Raw genomic sequence first — 7,497 nt, 5'->3', positions numbered from 1 at the left:
TTTTTAAAATTAAAAAAAAAATTATTTTAATTCCAATTAGTTAATATACAGCATTATATTAGTTTCAGGTTTACAATATAGTAATTCAACAATTGCATACATCACCCTGTGCTCATGACAAGTGTTCTCCTTAATCCTCATCACTTCTCCTTTTTTTTAAGTTTATTTTACTTAGTTATTGAGAGAGAGAGAAAGAGGGGGAGAGAGCAGGGGAGGGGAAGAGAAGGAGAGAGAGAGTACCCCAAGCAGGCTCCACACTGTCAGTGCAGAGCTCAGTTTGGGGCTCGAGCTCACAAACCATGAGATCATGACCTGAGCTGAAATCAAGAGTTGGATACTTAACTCACTTGAGCCACCCAGGTGCCCCAATCTCCATTACTTCTTTAACCCATCTCCCCATGCCCTTCCCTCTGATTACCATCAGATTATTCCCTATAGTTTAGAGTTTATTTCTTGCTTTTGCTCTCATTTTTTCCCTTTTGCTTGTTTTGTGTTGTAAACTCCACATATGAAATAATATAGTATTTGTCTTTCTCTGACTGACTTATTTTGCTTAGCATTATATTCTCTAAATCCATTCATGTTGTTGCAAATGGCAAGATTTCATTCTTTTTAATGGCTGAATAGAACCTTTATATATATCCATTCTGTATATATATCCATTCTATATATCTATATATCTATATCATTCTATATAATATATATCCATTCTGTATAATATATATATATCTCACATCTTTATCCATTCTAATATGTATATATATATCCATTCTATCTGTCTATTTATCTATCTATCTATCTATCTATCTATCACATCTTTATCCATTCATCAGTTGATGGACACTTTGGCTGCTTCTGTTCCTTAGCTATTGTAAATAATGCTGCTATAAACATAGGTGTGCATGTATCCCTTTGAATTAGTGTTCCTGTATTTGGCAAATACACAGTAGTGTAATTGCTGGATTGTAAGGTGGTTCAATTTTTAATTTTTGGAGGAACCTCCATACTGTTTTCCACAGCAGCTGCACCACGTTGCATTCCCAGTTCCTAAGGTTTCCTTTTTCTCCACATCCTTGCCAACACCTGTTGTTTCTTTTGTTCTTGATTTAGCCATTCTGACAGGTGTGAGGTGATATCTCATTGTAGTTTTGATTTGCGTTTCTCTGATGATGAGTGATGTTGAGCATCTTTTCTTGTGTCTGTTAGCCATCTGGATGTCTTCTTTGGAGATATGTCTGTTCATGTCCTCTATTCATTTTTTAATTGGATTATTTGGTTTTTAGGCATTGAGTTTTATAAGTTCTTAAAAATATGGAACGCTTCAAAAATTTGTGTGTCATCCTTGTGCAGGAACCATGCTAATCTTCTCTGTATTGTTCAAAGTTTAGTATACATGCTCCCAAAGCAAGTACAATCCCTCATTTACTTTTTTTTTTAAATTTTTTTTAATGTTTATTTATTTTTGAGACAGAGAGAGACAGAGCATGAACAGGGGAGGGTCAGAGACAGAGGGAGACACAGAATCCGAAACAGGCTCCGGGCTCCGAGCTGTCAGCACAGAGCCTGATGCGGGGCTTGAACCCACGAGATCATGACCTGGGCCGAAGTCGGACGCTCAACCGACTGAGCCACCCAGGTGCCCCAATCCCTCATTTACTTCTAAAGCTTCTGCTTGCTCATCATTTCTACTTATACTTCTTCAACTAAGGCAAGTCATAAGGCCATACATATCTTCAAAGAGGTTAAGTATGCACAATCCCACCATGTACCCAGAAAAGGAGAATGAGAATATTCATAAATTTGCATCATAGTGGGATGCTTGGGTGGCTCATTCAGTTGGGCATCCAACTCTTGATTTTGGCTCAGGTCATGATCTCACGGTTCATGAGATAGAGCCCCACATCAGGCTCCACACTGACCGCATGGAGCCTGTTTAGGATTGTCCTTCTGCCTCTCTGTCTCTCTCTCAAAATGAATAAATAAACATTTTTAAAAAATTAGCATATGGGAATGCAAGCTGGTGCAGCCACTCTGGAAAACAGTATGGAAGTTCCTCAAAAAACTAAAAATATAACTACCTTACCACCCAGCAAATGCACCACTAGGCATTTATCCACAGGATACAGGTGTGCTGTTTCGAAGGGACACATGCACCCCCATGTTTATAGCAGCACTATCAACAATAGCCAAAGTATGGAAAGAGCCCAAATGTCCATCAATGGATGAATGGATAAAGAAAATGTGGTATACACACACACACACACACACACACACACACACACACACACACAATGGAGTATTACTCAGCAATCAAAAAGAATGAAATCTTGCCATTTGCAACTACGTGGATGGAACTGGAGGGTATTATGCTAAGTGAAATTAGTCAGTCAGAGAAAGACAAAAATCATATGACTTCACTCATATGAGGACTTTAAGAAACAAAACAGATGAACTTAAGGGAAGGGAAACAAAAATAATATAAAAACAGGGAGGGGGACCAAACAGAAGAGACTCAAATATGGAGAACAAACTGAGGGTTGCTGGAGGGGTTGTGGGAGGGGGGATGGGCTAAATGGGTAAGGGGCATTAAGGAATATACTCCTGAAATCATTGTTTCACTATATGCTAACTAACTCGGATGTAAATTTTTAAAAAGAAAAAAGAAAATTAAAAAAAAAAAGAAAAAGTTAACATCATTGCAACCACATGGGGCAGGCCAACCCAGGCAAACTAAAGCCTACACTCTCGATATGTACTCCAAAATACAGGTAGGATGGTGTGTGATGAGGAATTAATTTTACCTAAAGGAGGATCTGGCTTTTCTCTCAGCTAATGGAGGTGATCTCTAGGCCTCTGGATTGTCCTGCCTTGATAGAAGTGTCTTTGAAACCTATACTTTCCTGATCAAACCCCAGCTTTCTTCTTTAGGTTTTTCCACCATCTCCTCCACTCCCTCATATGCTCCCAAAGTCCTGTGTTCCCCAAATACCACTGGCTCCTTCATGCCTCAGCAACTTCACACATGCTATTTCCTCTGCCTAACCTGCCCTACCTGAGCCACCCATGGAGACCTTTCGTTATTCAAGATTTAGCTTGAAATCTCCTTTCCTTAAAGGGTGTTCTTTTCCCCACCAGAAAGTGTTGGTCATTCATTTTTCTGTGTTTTCATAACACTTTTTACCAGAATGTGTCATAGACTTTCTATTTGGTTGTAACAAAAGTAAACACACTTAACAATGATGCAGGATGAGAAGGTGCTGTGACTGATCTCCCAAGATGGATCTATTGAGATACATCCACTTCCATGCTACTCTTGAATCTGCACTGACTATGACCCTGTTAACTAAAAGAATTAAGTAGAAATGATGCTGTGTGAATTCTGGGCCTAGCCTTTAAAAGGAATAACAGCTTCTATTTTCCTTCTTGGAACTTAGCTGCCATGCTGTGAAGAAGCCCAAGTAGCCATGTGGAAAGCCCAGGTAGAGAGGAGAAGCCCAAAACTATTTGGGGGAGGAGAAAGACTCAGTCATTCCTGCATCACTGACAAGCTTCTAGATAACTATAACCTCCCCTACCATGTGATGCAACTGCCCAAGAAACACTAAGCAGGACCAGCAGAACTGCTCAGTTGAGTTCAATCAACCCATAGAATCATAAGGTAATAAATAACATGGCTGCTGTTTTAAGTCACTGAGTTTTGGGCTTGAAGGTCATTAGACTATGAGATCAGCAACACAAAGACATTAAATATGCTGGATATTTCCCTAGCATAGAGAAAAATATATGAGGAAGGTAAATAAACCTTCTGTGAAAGAAGTGTCGTTTCTATAACACAAAGTATAGTTCAGCTCATCAAATGCCCAGCTAAAAGTGCATCTCCTCTGATTGTTTTCCCTGGTCAACTGAATCTTTCAATGTCCCTATGCCATGTAGCTTTAGTCCTTTAGGTAAAAATTAAATTTATATATATATATTATAACATATACACATATAAAGACTAAAGACAGTGTCTACATGGCAAAGATATGAAAGTAAAAATAAATGAAGAAATAAAATGTTCAGTATTTTCTTTTAAAAAAATATTTGATATTGGGGGCTCCTGGGTGGCTCAGTTGATAGAACATGTGACTCTTGATCTTGGGGTTGGGAGTTCAAGCCCCATCTTGGGTATAGAGATCACTTAAAAATAATAAAAATATTTAAAATGATATTTGATATTGTTTAGGTGACAGAGGCAAAGTAGGTTTTACTACTTAATTAGAAATGTTATCTTTTTATTTAAAAATTTTTTTTCAATGTTTATTTTTGAGAAAGAGACAGAGAGACAGAATGTGAGTGGAGGAGGAACAGAGAGGGAGGGAGACACAGAATCTGAAACAGGCTCCAGGCTCTGAGCTGTCAGCAGAGCCCGATGCAGGGCTCAAACTCACAAACTCTGAGATCATGGCCTGAGCCGAAGTCAGACACTTAACTGAGCCACCCAGAGGGCCTCAGAAATATGATTTTAAATAAAAGCAATCACATAAATATAAGACTAGTCACACTAATTCTGTAATCTTGGGGAAAAGTGTAGCTTTGGTGGCTTCTCTGGATGATTTGGAGATGAGTTACTTTCTCTTCTACACTTTTCAGAGTGACAGAATTTTCTCTCCTGCCCTGGGGTCTTTCTACCTGTTATTCCATCTGCTTAGGGCTGTTTCTCCAATACGGCTCACTTCCTAAATTGTTTTACGTTCCTGCTCAGATGTCTTCTTATCAGAAAGACCTTCTCTAACCAGCCCATTTAAAAGCTCCACTTCCTTCATAGCTTGCACAGGGTGTGTATTCATTTGTTTGTTGTCCGTCTCCCTCCACTAGAGTGTAAGCTCTGAGAACACAGACTTTCTTTTGTCCACTGCTGTATCCTCAGTGCTGAAAAAGTGATTGGCATGTACTTGGCACTCAATAAATGTTTGTTGAATGAATGAGGGTAGAAAGTCTAAAAACTCTACTCGCAGCTAAATAGAAAGCTAAGCAAAACAGTGGACTTGATTCTTTTGCTTAGCATCACGGATAATTTTGCCATTATAGTAAGTTTTTTAAATGGCTGGATTTCCTAAGTCATTATGTAATTACCCTGTTAAGGCTGAGTGAGCATTTAAAAGTGCAATATCTAAATTGTTTTGCATACACAACATCTCTGCTATTGATAGTGTCATTTAGCAGACAGTGTGATGAGGCATATGATTAAAACATGTCCTAGGAGAAGTCGGGCTGCAGTAAGCACCATAGCATAAAAGGGAAGAAGAATGGACTTAGTGCCAGATCTCACCCCGTCCCACGTCAGCCAGATGACCTTAGTAAAGCCACTTAATCTCTTTGAGATTTTTTTTTCTTCAACTGCAAAATGCAGATACCCTGCCAAGAGTACCTAACTTGGTATTGTGAGGGTCAAATAAGAAAAGACTTAGAAGTGCTTTGAACACCTGAAAAGCATCACAAAAACATAAGGTGTTATAATTATGCCAAAGTAATAATCAGTCATCGACTTTTAAGCACGTGGTATAGCCAAGGGACTGTGCTAGAGCTGCAGAGAGGCTTTCTGTTTAGTTGGAGGAATGGGGGACAGCATGTAGCTTAAAAATTTGCTCATCTAACTAATAATGCAATCATCTCCAAAATGTGCCTCAGATACAGATGGAATTTTTAAAAGAATTGGCTGATTCAAATTGTACCTTCACATTTTATATTAATTTATATCAAAGGAGAATAATGGAACCATAGACCCCTTATTAGAGGCAACCCCTGTGTGTGTGTGTGTGTGTGTGTGTGTGTGTGTGTGTCCTTTTGGGCTTTATTCTTCAGTTCATATTGCTTTTTAAAAAATCATATGGATATTTTCACTGGAGAAGAAATGTAATATAGGAGTTCCCCAAGAAGAGGGGCATCTGGGTGGCTCAGTGGGTTAAGCCTCCGACTCTTGATTTCAGCTCAGGTCATAATCTCACAGTTGGTGAATTGGAACCCCATGTAGGGCTCTCTGCTAAGCATGGAGCCTGCTTGAGATTCTCTCTCTCCATCTGTCCCTCTCCCTCCCTCTGCCCCTCTCCCTGAGGTGTGCCTGCTCTTTCTCTCTCAAAATAAATAAATAAAACTTAAAAAAAAATTCACCAAGAAAAAAAAGTGTCCTTTCATTACTTCACTCATCATATTGGGTTTCTCTTAAAACACACTTTAAATGAATATCAATAAGGGGAAAATAACCACTGAGACAAGAAAAAACTTGAAATCATACATGACTTCTATACAAATAATAGAGACATTGATAATTTCCTGAGGAAATTCAGATAGGCAAAATTGAACCCATTAGAGTTAGAAAATTTAAAAAGGCCAATATCCATAGAAGAGACAGGAAATTACTAAGTAACTATGATTTCACAGGAAAATTCTACCAAACCATTAATATTGGGCATTAAAAAGGAAGGAAAACGTCCTAATTCCTTTTTTAATTTTTTTAATGTTTATTTTTTTTTGAGAGAGAGAGAGAGAGAGAGAGAGAGAGACAGAGTGTGAGTGGGGGAGGGGCAGAGAGTGAGGGAAACACAGAATCTGAAGCAGGCTCCAGGCTCCAAGCTGTCTGCCCAGAGCCCGATGTGGGGTTCCAATTCCCGAATAGTGAGATCATGACCTGAGCTGAAGTCAGATGCTTAACCGACTGAGCCACCCAGGTGCCCCCCACCCAATTTCTTTTATGAAGTAAATATAACACTGATATCTAAACTAGATAAAGTACAAAGAAAACTATTGGCAATATTATTCATGAATATTGATACAAAATTTTTAAATAAAATATTAGCAAAAAGAATTCAATGCCACATTAAGAAAATAAAACATCAGGACCAACTGGGATTTATTCTGGAAATGCAAATCTGGTTTAATATTTGGAAATCATTGAATATCATACCATAATATTAAATCTAAGAAAAAGATCATATCATGTCTATATAGAAGCTGAGAAAGCTTTTGAATAAACCAATACCTATTCATCATAAAACACTCAGAAATATAGGAATTAAAGAATACTTCTTTAAAAAGTTTTTTTGTATGTTTTATTTATTTTGAGAGAGAGAAAGACAGAGAGAATGTGACTGGGGGAGGGGTAGAGAGAAAGTGGGACAGCGGATCTGAATCAGGCTCTGTGCTGTGAGCCTGATGCAGGGCTTGAATTCACCAACCAGGAGATCATAACCTGAGCCGGTGTTGGTGCTCAACTAAATGAGCCACCCAGGTGCCCCTAAAAAAGTTTTTTATTTCTGGGTTATTCTAATTTTTTAAAATATATTTATTTACATTCAAGCTAGTTAAAATACAGTGTAGTATTGGTTTCAAGAATAGAACCCAGTGATTCATCACTTACATATAACATCCTGTGCTCATCCCAACAAGTGCCCTCTTTAATTCCCATCACCCATTTAGCCAATCCCCTCCACCTCCCCTCCAGCAATCCTAAGTTTATTT

The 7,497-nt window shown here is 38.4% G+C and overlaps 1 non-coding gene across 1 annotated transcript; it reads right to left on the bottom strand.

Moving 5' to 3' along the window:
* Nucleotides 1-1,305: 1,305 nt before the first annotated feature.
* On the bottom strand, nt 1,306-1,408 carry LOC125928324 (U6 spliceosomal RNA). The gene has a single exon (XR_007459631.1). It is a non-coding gene; the product is annotated as a U6 spliceosomal RNA (small nuclear RNA).
* Nucleotides 1,409-7,497: the final 6,089 nt, after the last annotated feature.

Source organism: Panthera uncia, chromosome D4 (assembly GCF_023721935.1).
Source record: "Panthera uncia isolate 11264 chromosome D4, Puncia_PCG_1.0, whole genome shotgun sequence".
In the NCBI taxonomy this organism is placed as follows: domain Eukaryota; kingdom Metazoa; phylum Chordata; class Mammalia; order Carnivora; family Felidae; genus Panthera; species Panthera uncia.
This window is presented reverse-complemented; position numbering and strand designations above follow the sequence as displayed.